At 46.3% G+C, this 19,036-nt stretch overlaps 1 protein-coding gene across 2 annotated transcripts in view; it reads left to right on the top strand.

The window, feature by feature from the left end:
• Nucleotides 1-1,128: 1,128 nt before the first annotated feature.
• The window catches only part of RAI2 (retinoic acid induced 2), a 45,380-nt gene continuing 27,472 nt past the window's right edge, over nt 1,129-19,036 (top strand). Inside the window, exon 1 of one of the 2 annotated variants that reach the window (XM_086879989.1) lies at nt 1,129-1,265. The gene's annotated coding sequence lies outside the window, so the exon portion shown is untranslated. Of the gene's footprint in view, nt 1,266-1,696; nt 1,822-19,036 lie in introns of those variants that run through there. The other variant, XM_086879990.1, reaches the window with a different exon arrangement.

The following is a 19,036-nucleotide window of genomic DNA, read 5'->3' as shown; positions in this document are numbered from 1 at the left end:
ATAATCTGTTTGATCCAGCACCAGTCAAAGGTTTCAAAAAGCCCATTAAACCTCAAGAGGAAATCTTGAGCGGTTTGCTAATATCAACAGAAATCCAGATGGAATTACAATCATCTTTTATATACATTCGAGGGCATATTATGTAATACTAGCCATGGATTTAGTTTAATGCACCGCACCTTCCAATAAGCTGCTGGTGACACTTAATAACGATTTGAAACCTACAAAAAACTCTTTTGCCCTTGACAAAACCGTTTTAAAGCCCAGAGCCTGAGGTCAAGGGGCTTGGGATATTCAGAGTCTGATGGGAAAACGGGGACAAGGGAAAGCGAGGATGGAAAAGATGGGGGGGAGGGGGGGGTAAGGAGGGGGAGACGGGCAGGAGAAGGAATTAAAAAGGGTAAAGAGGTGGAATAAAGAAAATCGGGAACTCAGAGTCGTGGTCAATCCGAGATAGACGTGGGGGAGACAAGGTCAAAACTTCAAGCAAGCAGGGAGCGAAAAATGCACGGGATTGCTGAAGAGCGCTGCCGCCGCCCGCTGCAGCATCCTGCCGGCTCGGCTCGGCTCGGCTCGGCTCGGCTCGGCTCCGCTCGGCTCGGCTCGGGGCTCGGCTCGGCTCGGCTCGGCTCGGCTCGGGGCTCGGCTCGGCTCGGCTCGGCTCGGCTCGGCTCGGGGCTCGGCTCGGCCCTGCTCGGCTCTGCGGGCCCGGCTCGGCTCGGCTCGGGGCTCGGCTCGGCTCGGCTCGGCTCGGCTCGGCTCGGCTCGGCTCGGCCCTGCTCGGCTCTGCGGGCCCGGCTCGGCTCGGCTCAGGGCTCGGCTCGGCTCGGCTCGGGGCTCGGCTCGGCTCGGCTCGGCTCGGGGCTCGGCCCGGCTCGGCTCGGGGCTCGGCTCGGTTCGGCTCGGGGCTCGGCTCGGGGCTCGGCTCGGCTCGGCTCGGCTCGGCTCGGCTCGGCTCGGCTCGGCTCGGCTCGGCTCGGTTCGGCTCGGGGCTCGGCTCGGCTCGGCTCGGCTCGGGGCTCGGCTCGGCTCGGCTCCGCGGGCGGGCGCGGGGGCGGCGCTGGCGGGCGTGGCGCAGGTTGGGCGGGCCCGGCCCCGCGCTCGCCCCGCCCCGGCCCGCCCGGCGCGGGGGGAGCGGGACGCGGTACCGGGCAGGGCAGGGCGGCGCGTCCCCGGCGGCGGCGGCGGCGGCCGCGCTTGACAGAGCGGGCGGCGGCTGCGGCCCCATGGAGCCCAGCTAGGGGCTGCCGCACCCTCCAGCGGAGGTAGGTGCCGCGGAGCGGATGCGCACCGACAGCCCAGGGCGGGCGGAGCGGTGACAGGTTGGCCGGGGCGGCGGCGGCGTTGTTTTGCGGGAATCGCGCCCCCACCTCCAAGCCTTCTTCCCACCGGCGGCCGGGCGCTGCGGTACCGTGGGGAGGGCGGCGGCCCCGCGGTCCCCGCTTCGGCCCGTGACTATTGTTTGTGGTGGCGCCGGGCGGGCGCAGCGAGATGCCGGCGGTGGCGGCTTTGTGCGGGTCGTCCCGGCAGCGGGGCTGCGGCGCTGGGGGGACGCGGAGGGACCGCGGCGGGGAGAGGGACCGGGCGAGACCGCGACCGCAAGAGCAGAGCCACCCACCCCACCCCCGCCCTTCCTCCTCCTTCTCCTCCTCCTCCTGCCTGCGCAACTTCTCCAAAATCACGGCCGTGGGTGCGCGGGGAGGAGCGGCCGGGCATCGCCCCCCGGCGCTGGCGGCTCCTGCCCCACGGGCACACGCGCGGCGGGGCCACGGCGGCGCTCTGCGGAAAGGAGATAAAAACCTGTGACATGGATTTCAAGCGGTAATGGGATGATACGGGGTCCCTCGCGTAGCCGGTCGCAGGCGAGAAGCAGGAGGAGAATTTACCCATCCGAAGTTGGGGCAGAAATTCCTCCTGCTGTCGCCCGGCTTCCTGGCGAAGTGTGCCAGGCGGATGGATGGACTGTCACCTGCGGCTCCCGAAATGGCTTTCTCTGGATGAGGCTGTCGCGGGGCGTGGGGCATCTGCGGCGGCGCGTACGTGGCGGTGGGTGCCGGGGTGAAGTGTCGTGTGCTCCACAAGTTCTGCATCCCTCCGCGGGGATGCTGCATGGTGCCAGGGCTCTGGGCAAGAGTTGCAGGGCAGTTATTCTCCTTCTCTCGTTTCAGCCCCAGCACACCTCTTTTTTGAGAGATTCGTTCGGCTTTGGTTTATTTGCCGCTGTTGACGGTAGTTTTCTTGCATGTTCTCCGTCAGAATTATTTTTCTAAAAAGAAAAATTATTCAAATGGCGGGATTCAAAGTATATATATTGTCTAATGGGGATGTATTGTTAAAGAGGAACGCGTATCTGGTTGCCCATTAATTCTTCAGATATTTTCCGTTTAAACTTGATGAGGAAGTGTTGTTCTTTTTTCAAAGTAACCTTTCATGTCATTTATCATTAGCAAATCGGCTTAGCATTCAAAGGAAAGATTTCCTCATAAATATGCTACTAAGTACTAGTGTTATGTCTGAAGCACTCCATAGGACAGAAATCAGCACACCTTCAATTTTTTAATATGTAAATTTGGAAAACCTTTCCTTCCATTTAATAACGCTGTGAGTGTTCCTGGTTAATCAGATGTAACTACAGTAACTAGCAGAGGAGGCTGCTGATGGGCAGGGTGGTTTCCTGCACCACTCTGCTAGAGCTACCTGATCAATTAATACATCCTCACTATTTTGTCCTTGGCATCTCTGATGAATTTTATAGTATTTCTGTGAGGAGCTCCAATAGGGAGAATCTGAAGTCTCCTTTCACCTTCAGAGATGACTGAAGCCAGATTTGAAGAGGGAATAACTGAGTTGACTGGAGAGTGCTGCTGAGTTCCTGTGTATACATTAAGTTCTGGAGGCGGTGCAATAGCCGGAGCTATCTGGGTCAGACTGGAAATCACCTCAGTGATGGGTTTTGCAGGGTCCTGGTCACTTCCTGCTGAAAAGAAAAAAAAAAAAAAAAAAAAAAGACTGTTAAGCTTTTGCAACATGCACCGATTGTATTGTAGGCAAGATCTGGAGAATGGAGCAGGTCACAATGAGCACCCTGCAACTTCAGGATGCTTGAGTTCACTGTGCAGCTCATCTCCTGCATGAGGAACTAATTTTTTAAAAAAAATCTGGCTCCTGTTTCTGCCTCTGACACAAACTGCCAGTGTAGCTGTGGGCAAATCATTTCATGTTTCCCTCTCTGCTCATCTCTGCCTGACCTGCCAAGGTCTCATCTGTACAGGGCTGTCTGTTCAGACCCCAGCTCAAACCCCTTACTTTCCACCAGCTGCCTTGCTCACAGCAGTCTGAAACCAAATGTAGGTGGTACCTCTCTGCTCCAAGGGGATACAGTTTGACATTCAAATACTGCTGCTGGAGCCAATCATACAGACGTAGCAGCCTCACAGCAACTCATCAGTCTCTAATCCTACCCCTCTTCTAATCCAGTCATTCTCTGCTGCTGATGGAATTGCCCAGCATCATTTGAGCTGTGTTTGGCTGCGTGCTCACCCTCATGTCGGCGAGCCTTCGTCAAGCCAGGAAAGCAAGTGGCAGTGGAGATGGGCTGAGGATCACCAGCTCTTCAGGACACAGGCTGTCACTTGAGGCTACAAAACCCCTGGCACGAGAGGCCTGGTGTCATTTAGAAATAGAAATTAAAGCTAAAGGGTGAATTGCACCAATGTCACAGAAGAATGACCAGCAAATGGAACCGTGGGCATTCCTGCACAGCCAGCTGTGTGCTGGTCGGGAGGGAATGGAGGTGGAAGGGAGCAGCTCCCTCGGTGTAACAACAGCATTCTTATTTTAGCATGGAAGACAGCCAGAGATAAGGAGTGGTTGTCATCCGGCTGGCTGGAGGATAAAAAAAAAAGAAGAAAAAGAAGAAAAGCTGTGTGGAAAAATATTTTGTTGTAGGTAATAAAGGAAAAAAAAAAAAGAGGATAACCTTGCCAGTGATAGTCTAACTATGTAAAGCTGGCAGGACAAGGCTTTTCCCATAAAATCCAGAATCATCCTAATTAAGCCCAGACCCTGTTAAATGACACATGGCTTTATTTATTTCAGATGTTTCTAGGTCCTAAAGATGGGGCCAAATGTGAAGAGTTTGATGTGGCAGATAGATTAACCCCAATTACTTTTACATAAATCACATGATTGGTACAGTAGCCAAGTACCTCTGATGGGTGCCCCAGAGCTACTGATAAAAAAAAGATATTTTAGAAGATCCCCTGAAAAATCTATGCAGCGCAGGTGAGGGTTTATGGAAGAGAGGTGGCCATGCTCTCCACAGGCAGGAGGATAGCAGTGTGGAAGCTGTTGTGGTGCTGTGTGCTTGCTGGTCTGTAGGCACAGGCAGCTGAAATGGTGGCTTTGTAGAACAGGCAGCCAGAGAAAGGGACATAAAATGGGAGCTGACAAATATTCTTGTTATGAAACTGGGATGGATGAATGATTTATGGGGGTACTTGCTTTTATTTTATTTTATTTCATTTTATTTTGAGAGGAAGGAGATAGTTGGTGATGTGTGGCACTAGCCACGGATGGCTTTGTTTTGAGATCAGGTTGTGCTGGGTCCTGCCTCCAGAAACAGCATCTTCAGAACAACAATACAGTGAAGCACTTTCCAGCAGTACTTGAGTTTCACAGACTTTTCAGGATGAAAAAGTTTTCCTTATGTTCAAAGCTGTAGGCCTAAATCCTCCCAGGAGACTCTAGATTTCAAAGAAGAGGTGTCTGTATAAGAGGTCCTAGGCTGCCAGGATCTTTGTTAGCCTGTCTCAGTTCTTCTAGGGAATTTCCTTTCCGGGGTTTGCAATATTGCCCATCCCTCCCAGGGCACTGAGTTACTCTGTAAATAGGCCACTCTGCGGAGGAGCTGCTCTGCTGGGTGATTTAATGTTGCTTGTTAGTTCTGCCTTCCCTTTTTTCCCAGTCCCACCCAGTTCTATCCTTTAGTGTACAGAGCAGTGCTGTAACATGGCTGAGGTGAGTTTACAGAGTCACATCTGTAGGATTTTGCTAGTCCTGTGGGTGGCTGGGTGTCCTGGGGGCCCTTGTGTCAGCTGCAGCTCCATACTCAGTTGCTGGCTTTGGGTGTGAATGACTGGATTCCTCTGAGCAGGACCTGTTTCCAGCATCCTTTTGTATTTCCTTGTTAGTAGAATCATAGAGTAGTTGGATCAGAAGGGACCTTACAGGTAATCTAGTCCAACCCCCTGCAGTAAGCAGGGACATCTTCAACTAGATTAGGTTGCTTGAAACCCTGTCCAACCTGACTTGGAATGTTTCCAGGCATGGGACAATTGTCACCTCTCTGGGCAACCTGTTGCAGTGCCTCCTCATTCTCCCAGTAAAAAAATTCTTCCTTATGTCCAGTTTAAGTTGACCCTAGTTTAAAACCATTACCCCTAGTCCTATTGCAACAGGATCTGCTAAAACATCTGTCCGTGTCGGTCTTGTCAGTCCTCGTTGGACATTGGAAGGTGCTGTAGAGTTTTCCTGGAGCCTTTTCCAGGCTGAACAGCCCCAGCCTGTCTCTCAGCCTGTCCTCATGGGAAAGGTGCTTCAACCCAGGATCATCTTCCTCGTGCTCCTCTGGACCTGTTCCAACAAGTCCATGTCTTTCCCGTGCTGAGGACACCAGAGCTGGATGCAATATTCCAGGCGGGGTCTCACAAGAGTGGAGGGTGCCCTTGATCCCACTGTTCGTGTCACTGATGAAGTTATTAAAGGATACCAGTCCCAGTATGGACCTCTGGGGGATACCACTCATCACTGATCTCAATTTGTGCATGTCGTTGTTTGGAAATGCTTCTTTTAAGATATCAGATGGCTAAATGTTGTCAAGAATTAAACAGAGAGCCTGGGATAGGTCTCCTGTTTGTTCCCTCCACCCTCTTCAGGGACAAGGTGTCCTTCAGCTTAGTAGCTTCCAGGTGTTTGTATTGCTCCCAGTCCCTTCAGAGTGGCTGGAGAGCAGCCACTATAGCCGGAGGGAGGCAACTGCTGCTGACTCGGAGAGCAAGCTGGGTGTGGGTTTGGGTTCCCCCCACCTCCCCCATGGCACAGAGATACCAGAACAAACCCCAGGACTGACTGACTGTGTCCCCAAATGTCTTATCACTGTGTTATCTTTGGGCTGATGATGGGGGGTGAGCTCTGATTGACAAGGGAGGTGAGGGAAGTTTGCTGTGACACCTCACTGAGCTTCAGTGGGGCTGCTGAGGGCAGGTCCCTGAACATTCCAGATGCAGCTCCAAATTGATTTGGTCAGGCTAGTTTTGAAAACCAGTCTCTCTTCCAATGTCTGCATGTGCTTCAACCTTTTTAATTATTCTGCACTTTTTCTGTGGCATGGAAACAAAGAGGGGGAAGTGCAGTGGCCACCAGGAGGGCCAAGAGGGCAATGGCTCTTGCCTGCCCTGGCAGTCAGCATGCTTCTCATAGCAAAGCCAAGTTATTTGGAGGAGTGCAGGTCTTTCAGTCCAGGAAAAAATAATTTGTTAATGGCCAGAGAATAATCACTTTACTCTGAAAAGCCTCTCCAGCTGCATTGCACCAACTGTTCTTTATCAGTCTCTGAATCCTTAATGACAGTAGCAGCTAATTTCTCTTTCTGTGTTTTTCTAGCTGCAATGTCCTATTTTCTCTGAGTTTATTGAGAAAATAATGGAAGTCATTACATAGCTACTTGTCACCTTTCAGAGAAGAAAACTTCTCCCTGCCTGAATGGCCAAGTTAGTTATTTGGTGGCTGACTCAGACAATAGCAACTTTCTGTAGCTCATCAGTTATTAATCTGTGCCTAGTGAATAAACTAATTAACTAGAGGAGTGTTACTGAAGGTCTAGTCTGTGATTATCAGATTATGGTAAATAAATATATGGTGAATACTGTTCACAAACAGTATGACAAAGGCATATGTACATTCTGTTGCATATAAGCAAAAAAATCAAGAAACAAAGGGTTAGGAGTGACAAAGTGAGAAATGTGAATTCATTGTGTTTATTTTCTTTTAAATTTGATTGTCTTTGAAGCTTATGTGGCAGTACTGCGCAAAATGATTCTTGGTTAAAAGAAAACTATTGGGTATTCCATATGTATCTATAATAACTAGGCTAAAGAAAAGATAGTGGGGAACATTGGAGTGGATGGGAAATGAGAGTGGAAGACACAGAAAATAAAGTGAAATGTGAAATATTTTTGTGTTTTCATGATACACATCTTTCTGGTTGTTGGTGATGGATCACTTTCTGTAGAGCTGGATCTACACAAGGCCACTGCAAAGCAAACAGGAAGGGCAACACATTGTTTTTTAATCAGGATTTTAACCAAGAAGTCAGGCATCACTGTCTGAATAATAGATGCCTTCATCTCCAGCCTTGGTGATGGGGTGGGGATCTGAGGCAGCTCTCAGCCAGGAGGTCTGCCCTGCAGAAATCTGGGGGAGAGGACTTCTGCTATAGCCAAAGCTCACTCTGCAGGCTGTGGGGTGCTGAGGGAAGACCAGAAGGAAGTAGGAGCATATAAGCAGATCCTAGAAGAAGGAGCACACAGAAGAGCCTTTCTGTTCTCACGTGACATCCTTGTAATTCATCTCTGGTCCCTGGGGGATGGATGGAGTTACCTCTTGCCTTTCCATGTCTGGAGAAGCCATGTATGCTTCACATGCTTCACAGGGTGGATTCACAAAGCTTCTGTGACAGAAGGAACTGGGCTTTGCCTTGGAGCTCTGCTGCATTGTGTGTGCAGGATATATCAAGGGGCATCATTCTCTCACGGCACTGGTGGTCCTAAGCTCACATCTCCCCGCACCCTTGTGCCTAAGCTTGTGTTCATTTTGCAGAAAATTGCTTGACCATGCTCCAGTTGTGTTACAACCAGAATAATGTTGGTAGGTGGAAGAAGACAGATGCAAGGAGTTTACTTCCCTGCTCAACGAGGAAATGCATCTGCCTTTGGTTTGGGTTTGATGTTTAGGTCCCTAAGTGATTTTTTTTTAGATGATTGTGTAACAGCTGTGTTCAGCTTTGAAATCATCACTTCTCTTTTAGGATACATTTTGGGGGTCACCACAGCTTTCTGTCCCCAAAAGGGGGGTATTAAAGTGATGGGGGGAGCCATCAGTTGGGTGCCATGAGTGGCATGGATGCTGTGAGTGCTACAGACAGGGAAGTGGAAGCAGCGTAAGGCTGTGTGCTGTGGATCCCCATGTTCCTAGCATGAACCTCAGAGCTGTGCAGTGACTGTCCTGAGGGACCTAGCACGGCCTCCCACCAGACATGAATAGGTCAGGAGACAAGGTAGATGCCCTTGATCACAAGCAGGCTACAGACATCTTAGACTCACTTTGGTTACTGGAAAGGCTGGTCAACACTCTTACTTTGTATTTGCTTTTTGGTGGAACTGAAGAGCTCTTTTGCTCTGCAGCATAAAGATCCAAATATCTTGGGACCTGATAATTCTGATTTTCTTGAGAAGAGGTGCCCCTACATTCCTAGGGAGCTGAGGTTCTCAGTCGAGTAGCCTTTTATTTTTAAAAAGGAAGGAGGTGTTTTTATTAGAGTTTCCTGTTTTGAACTCTTTGGTTAGAGGGTATGAAGTGGTCATAGGAGGAAGACTTATCATTTAGATAAGTTGTCTCTTTGTATTTTCTTATTTGTATACATAATACTCATATATAAATTACTTTCACATATATATATATTATTATATATTTTGAATTGTGCAATTTTCCCCAGTTCTATTTAAGGCTGCTACTTAAAGGAAATCTAAATAAGGTTTCCTGTCAAGAATGGTTTAGATTTAGCTGGCCCTGCCTGGGGCTGAGGGATGGGTTAGAACACTTCTCAAGGTCCTTTTCAGGACCCTTGCTGTGATTCCAGGCAGTTACTCTACAAAACAGATTCATAGTAGGTGGTGCTTCTTATGTTGAAAGGGTTTTGCTATAGCATTTAATGTGGTTATTTGTTTGAAAAGGAAATAATAGGTAATTGTAGCATAGTTACTGCTGCTGCAATGGACAAATGTTTCTTTAAAGAGGAAAACAACTGATGTTACATTTTTAGACCAGCATCATGATATGGCTGTGATTAATTTTTCCAGGAGCTTTGTGTTTTTTATATCTGCTTAAGTGTATTAACATTTTAAAAGGTCAAAGGTAAGCTTTAAAATGGATGCCAAATTAAGATGGATGGGAGGAAAATGACATTTACTTCTTGTTACTGCACATTGTTTGAATTTGACCAAAGGCAAAAACAAAACAAAGAACAGCCCTCCCCCCCATCCACATGCACGCACGCATGTGTGCATGCGTGGACAGCCAGCCATGTTCCCACCACCTGCCTTCCCTCCACACCTGGTCTGGCAAAATCTTATTCACCAGGGCTGATTAATCATGATAATCATCATTATTATCCTAACAAAATCAGTAGTCCAGTGTATTCACTTCCAGACATCCTTTGTATTCTTTTCCAAAGTATATAATTTAACTAGTGTGAGTGGACTCTGTAAATAAAAGTAGCTAAAATATAAATATTAGGAAAACATGGCTAATGAGAACTCTAACCACATTATCATTTCCTGCCCTTGCTGTGTTTGAGATGATGATTTCATCAGGGAAGGGACTGGACCCTCATCCCTATTCATGCAGCTCCTTGCACATTGAATCCCAGTGAAAGCAGAGAATAAAATATGGTGGGAATGATGCCTTTGGTTCCAGTGGGAGTGGTGGCCAGTCCCAGCCAAAAGCAAGGCTTTAGCAGAGCTGCTCTGTGACCACACCGGTGTACTTTGGGTTTGGACAGAGGCACAGCTCGAGGGAAGGACCAGGTCTGGTTTATGTTCATCATTTCCACTCTTGCCCTCAAATGATGGTGGGTGGCTATGCTGGTGATATGCCCTGTGACTCAGGAATCTCAGCCACTCTATCAGGAAGGGACCCAGCCTGTTTTTGTGGATGCTGTTGAACAAGGCATATTCGCTCCTCTCACTTTGTGACATCTGCCAATATAAGGGGGGTTTAAAACAAGGGAGAAAACTGCTAAAATTCCTTCAAATCCTTCTTCCTACTGGTGGAAGTGGCTTGTCAGGGAGGCTTCAGACTGTCCTGACCTCTGGACACTCAGCCCCAAGCCATATCCCAGAGCACACCCCAAACTGGTGGGGGCCACTAGGGCTGTGTCGCTCTGGGAAGAGTTACCCAGTGCCAGCTGTGGCTGAGCCACGTGTAACCAAGAAAAGGCAGTGCTGCTGTTCCCATACCCACATCCAGCTGCCACCCTTGGGCTCCCTGGGCAGGGTGGCTGCCCAGAAAACAGTGTGGGGGAAGAGAAGGGCTGGCAGCAGCTTCCTCAAGGGAGAAAGATGCAGCACTCAGCCCTGGCCCTGCACAGCAGCACTAGATGTGTCCAGGGATGGCATAGGGGATAGTCCAATCTTCTCCTCCCTCCCCAGGAAGCAGCCAGCTCTCCTAAGCTTCCCTTCCTGAGTGCTGAAAATGTTTGTCTGACAAACAAAAAAAAAAAAAAAAAAAAAAAGGAAGGAAAAATGACAATTTCTCATATGCTTTATTTCAGCATGAAAATGTATTTTTCATTTCAAACTGAATGGATTCTGAGTTGACTCTGAGCATAACAAACTAGACAGTTCTATTTTTTCATTTTGCCAAAATTGTTTTTAAATCACTCAACCCAAATATTTCTTTTTAATTTTTTTTGTCCCAACCTTGCCACTAATGCAAACAACTCCATTATTTGCATAGCTCTAATTGCAGTGATTAAACAAACACAGCAAACTTAACAGAGCCTCATCACAGCCCCACAGCCAGCTTGGTCTGTATTTTGTCAGCAGAGAGGGAGATGTGGCTTTGTGTAGACTGAAAATAAATTACGGACTTTCTGGTATTTTTTTTCCCCTCCAAACTGATACAGTATCAATTTGGCAAATGAATAATTTTGCTTGTTCTTTTGCTAGCAGGATGACAGGTATCTGCCTATTGTGAACCTGGTACAGTTTAAAAAGCATTTGGATTTTCAGTGCTTTGTTCACATGTTACGCTTAAGTTGCAACCTCTGTTGCTGTTGTTAAAATAATGTGTAGGGCTGCTACTCTGTTAGTAATACCCATATTAAAAATAAAGGAAAGAGAGACAAATATCTACATCTGTTTGGAGTTTTTTTCTGTGCATGTGGTGGGTACCTGAAGACAGGGTTAAGGAAAATCTTACATGGCTACAGTTCCATCAAATAGGAACAAACAATTTTTTGGACATTTTTTAATGACATTTATTTATAGCAGGTAGCACACAGGCAGCTGCTATTTCTCAGCAGGCTGGAAGAATGTTCTCCAGATGGTTCTTGCTGTTTATGCTTTTATTCACTTCGCTTGAACACAGCAGCACTCTACACAAAACATGGAAAATTGGAAAATAAAAACAATTATGTTTTTACAAAGTGCCATGTGATTTGCTGAAATGTCTGAGCTGACTGATGAGCCGTGTGTGGGGGCAGCGGGGGGATCACTCCTGTCACAGAAACCCCACGCCCCAGCCCCACATGGGTCACAGGCGTCACCCCCGCTGCAAGGGAATTTTAAATTTATCTCCCAAAAGGTGGTTTTGAGCAGAGCTGATAATTCTGCCCTCTGTGTTTGTGCCTTTTCTGCCTCCCTTTTCCTTCACAAGGGTTTGGGTGAATGTAGGAAAGGCTGTTGTTTTAATGACAGTATTTTTGTTGGGTTTTCTGTGACTGTGCAGCCCCAAGGTGGGAGAGACGAGAGACAAAGCATTTCATAACCTGTGCCATCCTGTTCCTTCTGCCCCTAATCTCACTGAAAATTATTAAGGCCTTTGGCTGGTCCACCTGAAAGCAATAGCTAAAGTCAAGACTGATGCCCAAAGGGAGCAGCATGCTCCATGATTTGTGTTGGTTACAGTGGTGAAGATAGGTATCCAAATGGTTGGCGGGCTCTTGCAGGCTTTTGTCGTGCAGCTTCTGCAGGACTATTCACACAAAACATTCTTTAAAAATTCAAAGCAAGCTTTAAGTAAAAGACTCCGGAATCTAGATTTTTTTTCCATTAAAAACCTTGGGAAAATTGGGAAAATAACTCAATTTTTTAAATTTTCTTTTTAAAAGAACCCCAAACAAACTAGCTAAAAAAAAAAAAAACAACAAAAAACCAGAAACGAACCAGTCAATCATAAAAATAGATATTGACAAGCAGGATAAAGGTATTTTTGGGTTTTTTTTTAATAAATATATCTTAATGTATGGGTAAAAGAAATAAGTATTTCTTGCTTCTACTGAAAAAGAACAAGAGAGTAACAAACCCACAGCACTTCATGGCAGGTTTTCAAATACCAAAAAACATATATCAAGTTTAAACTTTGAAGCAGGACATGATCATTATTTCTTTGAGAACAGGAGCCTGCAGATTCCTTCAAAATCTAGTTTAAAGCCAGCAATACTTTTAGTGAAATTAAATTTCAAGAAATAAATGTGTGAACAGCTCAACTGGTTTTGGGGTTTTCTCTGGTAAATGGGCAGTGCTGCACAGCGCTGCAGTTCTCTCCCTTGCCTGTTACCCAAGAGACAGCCCTTTCCCAAGCAGAATTCTTGCTACATCAGCTCCATGCTGTTTATCTTCTGTTGCTCCCTTGGCAGTTATTATTTCTTAATGTGTTAATTGTAGTTCCTGTACCCTTGTGTGTGAGGGTGTGTAATGCTCATGGTAATGATGCCGACACATTCTCTAGTTCCTGGAATCACAGAGCGAAAAACTAAAATATGGTTTGGGCATAGAGCATCCAGTAAGAGAAGTCAATTAGAAAAATTCAAATAGCATGACAAGAATAAAGTGGGTAATGGGGAAAAGTAGGAATTGGCTTGGGGTGGGGTTTTTTTTAGGCTTATTCAGTTATTATTCCTTCTATGGCTTCGGCTTTGTGTGATATATTTTTTTTTTTAATTAAAACGTGAATTATGTCACTTGCTTTCCACCTTTTAACAGTATTTCACAGTAAATTTCATTCCTAATAGCAAGTAGTCAGGGGTAAGGAATGACTTTGCTGAGTGATGGGATTGTTAATTATTAAAAAGAGACCTATGGATTTGAAACAAATTAGACCTCATTAAGCCTAGGTCTCTTTCCACACAGACCAGCAGACATGAAAAAGCCCATCTAGGAGCATGAAAAATCCCACTTTAGCTGACACATTCCTAGCAGCGATGCTTCTGGGCTGGAGTGGGGTGCATTTGCTCATTTGCTTTGTATCAGAGATCCCTGATCTCTGTTCAAAACCTGTGACTCTTTTGGATCTTACCCATTTTCTTTCCACTTCTCCCATCACCCCCAGCCAGCCCAGCCCACCTGCACACAGCACTCCCACCTCACTCTGGAGGTGGCTGCTGGCCATCAGCATCTGGAGCCCACCTGGCTGCCAGGCTGGGGAAGCCAGTGCCTGGACAATGTCAGAGTGGACCATATTGGCTGCTCCAGGTTTAGTGAAAGGAGAAACACAGGAAAATGCCTTTTCTCTTCCTTGATTTTGAAGAGAGGAGGATCTTTGACTTTAGTGTAGAGTTCTCCCCATGGCTAGGCTGACAAACTGTAGGATACGTTTATTTGTTTCCATTTACAGAGGCAGGGCTTTTTGTTTGTTTGTCTGGATTTATTTTGTTATCCAGGTTCATCTGTGACTCTTGTTTGTACCTGGAGTTTTTCCTTGGGCCTTTGGCAAAAAACCAAAGAGCTGAAGTGTTTGTTGGAGATTACCCTCAAACCTATGTAACCATGGCACATTTTGAGCTGCTTTTTTGACACTTTTTGAAGGCAATGAGAGAGTGCATCCACAGGAGAATCCTAATAAGGGAGTCAAAGGTGGCCTTAAATGATTGTTTTAATTGTATGTTCACAGGCATGCCATGTATGGGCTTTGCTGTCTGGCTGAGACATCCCCCAAATCTTCTCTGGCATTACAGGCAGTGACACACTCGTATCAGGAGAAGAAACGCCCATTCTGTTGGCTAGAAATCAGCAATAACATTTTGACATCTGTGCAACAGTTTAAAATGAATTATTCAGCACATAGATCGTGCTGTTTGAGCAGCCAGCACATCTCTGCCCATTTACTACTGTCAGTCCATGGTGGAGATATCATTGATGCCAGTGGGAACTGAGCACATGGGCTGGGGGTAGGTTTTGGCCCATAGCCTGAAACAGCATTTGACAGCACCCCTGCAGAACATGATAGGAATAACCTGCTTTGCTACCAGCAAAAGACCAAAAGACAATGCCAGCCTGTTTCTTCTCAGAGTATTTTGAACACATGCAGATCTTAAGATCTTAAGAATTAAAGAAAAGATCTTAAGAATTAAAGCAACAGTTAATTGTTTGACTGTTTTGAGTTTTGCTTTAAAGAGTGAGACTGGCATGTAATTTTGATTAAATCAGTGTATTGCATATGACTCTCCAGAAGCCCTGAGCATCTCTTGCCTACTGGGACTAGAGCCTGAGCACAAACTGGCAGCAGGTCCAGGCCAGCCTCCAGCTTCTGCCAACTTGGGGGGGTTAAAGTGAAGCAGTATCTAATCCTTGTCAGCAAAGAAAATCCATAAGATTCACGATGTCAGCAGCATCTGATTTAGAAAAACAAGCTGAAGTGCTGTAAGAACACACCTTGGGGAACTGCAGCCCCATCTGGGAGGAAACAGATAACTAAACACCAGCACAGCCCTTCCCTGCTCAAGACAGGCATTGAGGAGAGAAAGTGGACATTTATCTTGTGCTTAGCTTTCTAATTCAGCAAGGTCATCTGAATTAAAGTGGTTTATGTGTGGTGAGAGTCTAACGTCTGTTGTTTCACAGGATGTCTGTTCCCTGTAGCTGCATTTTTAAAAATAAAATGCAGAACACAGTATGGAAATGCTCTGTGCTATGGGTTACTGTCCTTTCCTCGCCCTTCTTTAATGACTATGTTGTAGCTGTCCACTGATGCTTATCTCAAAATTCAGGAGCACTCAGATAGCATTGCAGTGTGCAGCAGTATCATCTGCCTGTCATTGTCCATGTTTTTCAGGTAGCTAGCTAAAAATGCCTCGGTTTCTACCTGCTCTTCCATTTATGTGTAAGAAGTAATACCCTACTTTGGAAGGAGCTCAGTGTAGTACATGAAAAGGCAAGATATATTATCCAGATAACTGTAAAACAAATGGCTGGTATAATGAAAGTTAAGCAAGTCCTTATATCCCCTGAAGTCAGTAGAAATTAAGCATATAGTTAATTCTTTGCTTTCAGTAATGGTATATCCTGTGATAGGAGCACTGTAGCTGTAAGGTTTTCAAGCTCCTGCGTGTGTATAGCTTTATTTTCAGAATCCCCAAGAGCTTTGCAATTAGCTGAAAGATGTGAAATTGTGCTGTGTACCATGCAGCAGTGCTGGATGCTCAGGTGCAGAGCTTTGGCAGGAGGTGGGACCTGGCTCCCTCAGCCGGTCCTGGATGGGAGCAGTTCTGCAGCTGCTGCAGCTGGGTGCAGGCTGGGGTGTGCAGCCCTAGGTGGGTATATTTTTGTAGGAACTAAAGTCTGTTCTGGCTTTTGTAGGGCTGCCATCACCAAAGGGTTTGAACCTTCTTGCTATCTTTGGTCCACTCACCATCGCTATGCTCCCCTGGGGCAGAAGAATGTTGTCCCCCTTGGGCAGGGAGTAAAAGAGGCATAGAGAGATGTCAAACCTGATTTTAATGGTTATTTTTGTGTCTGCATATGTGGAGGCATCTCTGGGGGAGGATTCCAAACCTCCTGTCTGTGTAGTTTGGAGCCTGTCTGCTATTACAAGCTTAGTCCAGAGTGGCACCATGTGGGAAGCTCATGAATGGGGCTACAGATGTTCATCTCCCCTGTGTCAGAGCAGAATTCAAGGATATACCTTGCTGGTAGAGATGTGGGATGGTGGGGGAAGAGGGGAATGTGCCATTCAGAAAAACAAGGAGTGGGGTAAAGAGCTCAAGTAATGTATGTAAGACAGTAAATAAAGCTACCTGGGTTTATTGCCACTTGGTTGGAAGGATGTGTGTAGCATCCATTAATTAGTGATGCAGTTGCTCCATGCTGGTACCAATAAAATCTTAATAGTACATGCTACCAGCCTGTGATTGCTTCCTCTTTTCCACATCCCCTTGTGAGGATGTGTGTATATCAGTGCAGCTGTGCACTGTGTACAGTGTGGATGTGCTGTGGCCTGCACAAGGAAAGGACAGTAAAATAATTCAGCGAGTTATTACCTCCCATGTGATTTTTCCAAGTGTTTATAAAAGGATCTTTGATATGCAGCACTCTCTAATGTGCACAAAATAACCAGCGTTGTTTTCTTTCCTTTTCCTGAGACATATTAATTCTTAAAATGGCTCCTGAGCAGGCTTTCCTAGGTACGTGTAGCAACTGCAGCCTGACGGTTTAGCAACAACAACAACGAAAAAGGCTGTCCCTGGTTTCCTTTATGTGCACATTGTGCAGCTTTTCAAGCAGTGCATCAAACACTGCTGGCTGGAAATTTCCAGGCCCATTTCCTCCTGCCTGGTGCATGCTCATAAAGCAAGATTGTATGGTCTGTAGCTGCAGCACTGCAGAAAGTCAATAAAGAGCTGACCACCTCACCTCTATCAAAAGCAGTTGAGAAGCCCTGCCTCATCTGCCTTATTAAAACTGCACTTGACTCCTGCAGAGAAACCTAGTTGGAAACCTTGAAGAGGAGGGATAAAAAAGGAGTCTGAAATTGCAGTGAGTATTCTACAGCTAGGTCTTGCAGTTAGGTTAAACAGTGCATATTGTGAAATAAACCAAAAAGACAACTTCATTAAAAAAAGGAAAAATGCCTGAATTTAATGCAATGAACTTCTGACTTTCCCACCTGCAGTACAGCACAGAGATATGATTAGTTATTGCAGCAATAAGCAGATTTAACTGGCTCCCTGATGAATTTGTATTTTGAATTTAAATATGTATATGCCTACCTATGCATGCATGTTTATACCTATATATGCATTTGTGAAGGAAAAGGTATGATGTAGAAATAGATGCAAGAGGTAGAATTTGTAATGCAACATGTCTTTTGTGTGTTTGAAGGGATGTTTGGGTTTTTTCTCCCTTCCTTTATATAAGAGTAATTGATTAAATGTTTGCCAAGCTTTCAGTCGTATCTACAGGGAATCATCACCCTCACCTTCCCCAGGCGTGCCAGTTTTTTTTCACCTTGAAATGAAAAAAGAGAGAACTTTAACAGAAAAGATCATTGCTTTAGCTTAATACTGTAAGATTTCAGAGATTGAATTTTCTGATAGTAATGAAATGAACCCTGAGTTGTGCCATGAATTTGATTGCAGTTAATTTGATTTTTGAGATGCTCAACAAAGCTTGCCCATTAGCTTTAACCTCACATACTTTGGATTTGTACAAACTGGTATTTTTATGCATGTATGGGTAGAGATAACATGGAAATCTCTCTCTGGTGGTTCAGTTGTTTGTAACAATTACTGTCACTGAGTACTTACTAACTATAGGGCTGTTGGAAGTAGTATTTATTGATTTGCTGACCAGTAATCCTACTATGTTTATTGCTTTCGTGATGCAGGGATGTTTTCCTTTTCACAAGGAAAAGTACAGCTGAACATCTCAGCCAGGAGACCCACGCAGCCTCCATCCTGCCGTTTTTTCCAGTTTTCACTGATCTTAATGAGCCTAGTCATATGAATAGCAGCGACTCTTGTCAGAAAGGAGTTTTTTTGGCTGAAACTCACCATTTCTGTTTATGTGATTTGCCTCCTCAGGCTTCAGAGTGAATGTGCACTTCTTGCTAGTATTTGCAAAGAGGCAACAGCTGCGGGGTGGGGTATTCCCCAAGGTGGTCCCAAAGTCTGGCCTGTTCTCCTTATATGATTTATTCTCAGTCAGCAGTTGATAAGATGGTGGGAGATGGCCTTTTTATATATATGTGAATATAAATAATACCAACCACAGATAAGAAACTATTTGGTGATGTCAGAAAACTGAAGACATAAGGCTACAGATAACTGGAATAGTGTTATGGAGTTGATTGTGTGTGGGTAAAACAGGAGGGGAATTCTGCTGCTGGGAGAAGATTGGTCACTGTAGGGAAAAAAATACAGAGGGTGCAGTTTCCAGAACTGGGGAGAAACAAGACTGGGGAGGGAAGAGATGAATGGCAGGGGCACACAAGTTGGGAGTGATGTCAAAAGTTCTCCAGGCAATGGGCAAAGGGTTGAGCTGCCAAGGAGATTACTGCCGTGAGCTGCTCCTGGGAGGTCCTGTGAGCAGGGGGGTGCAAAGTCTCAACAGAAGTCAGGGGATATATGACTTCGTGATGTGTGGAAGGGAAACTGCCCATAGATGGAAAAAGGATTGGACACATGACTGGAAAGAGGGCGTTCCATCTGGATGTGTGCCACTGAAGTACACGTCAGGCACTTGTGGAGCCAGAACGAGGCTGTCTCCTTCCAGCTCCATCATCCTCAGCAAACCTGCTGGAGGTTCATTTCCTGGCCCCAGCACAGAGGGGCCTGGGACAGCCCTGCTCCCCACTTGGGTGCTTCTGTGTCCCATGGAGCGCTCCTGGAGGTCACGGTTGACTGCTACAGGAGCAAGATGAGGGCATGTGCCAGTCCCCTCCTGTCCACCTGAAATAATCTGTCGAGGGTGGAGTGGAGCACTCACAGCAGGGCTGATCTGAGAGGCCCACAGCTTGGCAGGGTGAGGGACCAGGTACCAGGGTGTGCCTCTGCAGGGAGCTGCTGTCCTTCTGCAGGATGCTGGCATGCTCACCCCTCTGCAGCATCTTCCTGGATCCTGCCAAGTCACAGTTCAGCAGTCTCACTTGCTGACTACATGGCAAGGAGTTTTGTTATTTGCAGCTTACTATTTTAGAGGGTATAGGTTGTTTCTTAAATTTTCTTCCCTCCATTCTGCTTTTGGTGGCCCCATATGAAGGC

Source organism: Cyanistes caeruleus, chromosome 3 (genome assembly GCF_971803275.1).
Source record: "Cyanistes caeruleus chromosome 3, bCyaCae1.hap1.1, whole genome shotgun sequence".
Classification (NCBI taxonomy): domain Eukaryota; kingdom Metazoa; phylum Chordata; class Aves; order Passeriformes; family Paridae; genus Cyanistes; species Cyanistes caeruleus.
This window is presented reverse-complemented; position numbering and strand designations above follow the sequence as displayed.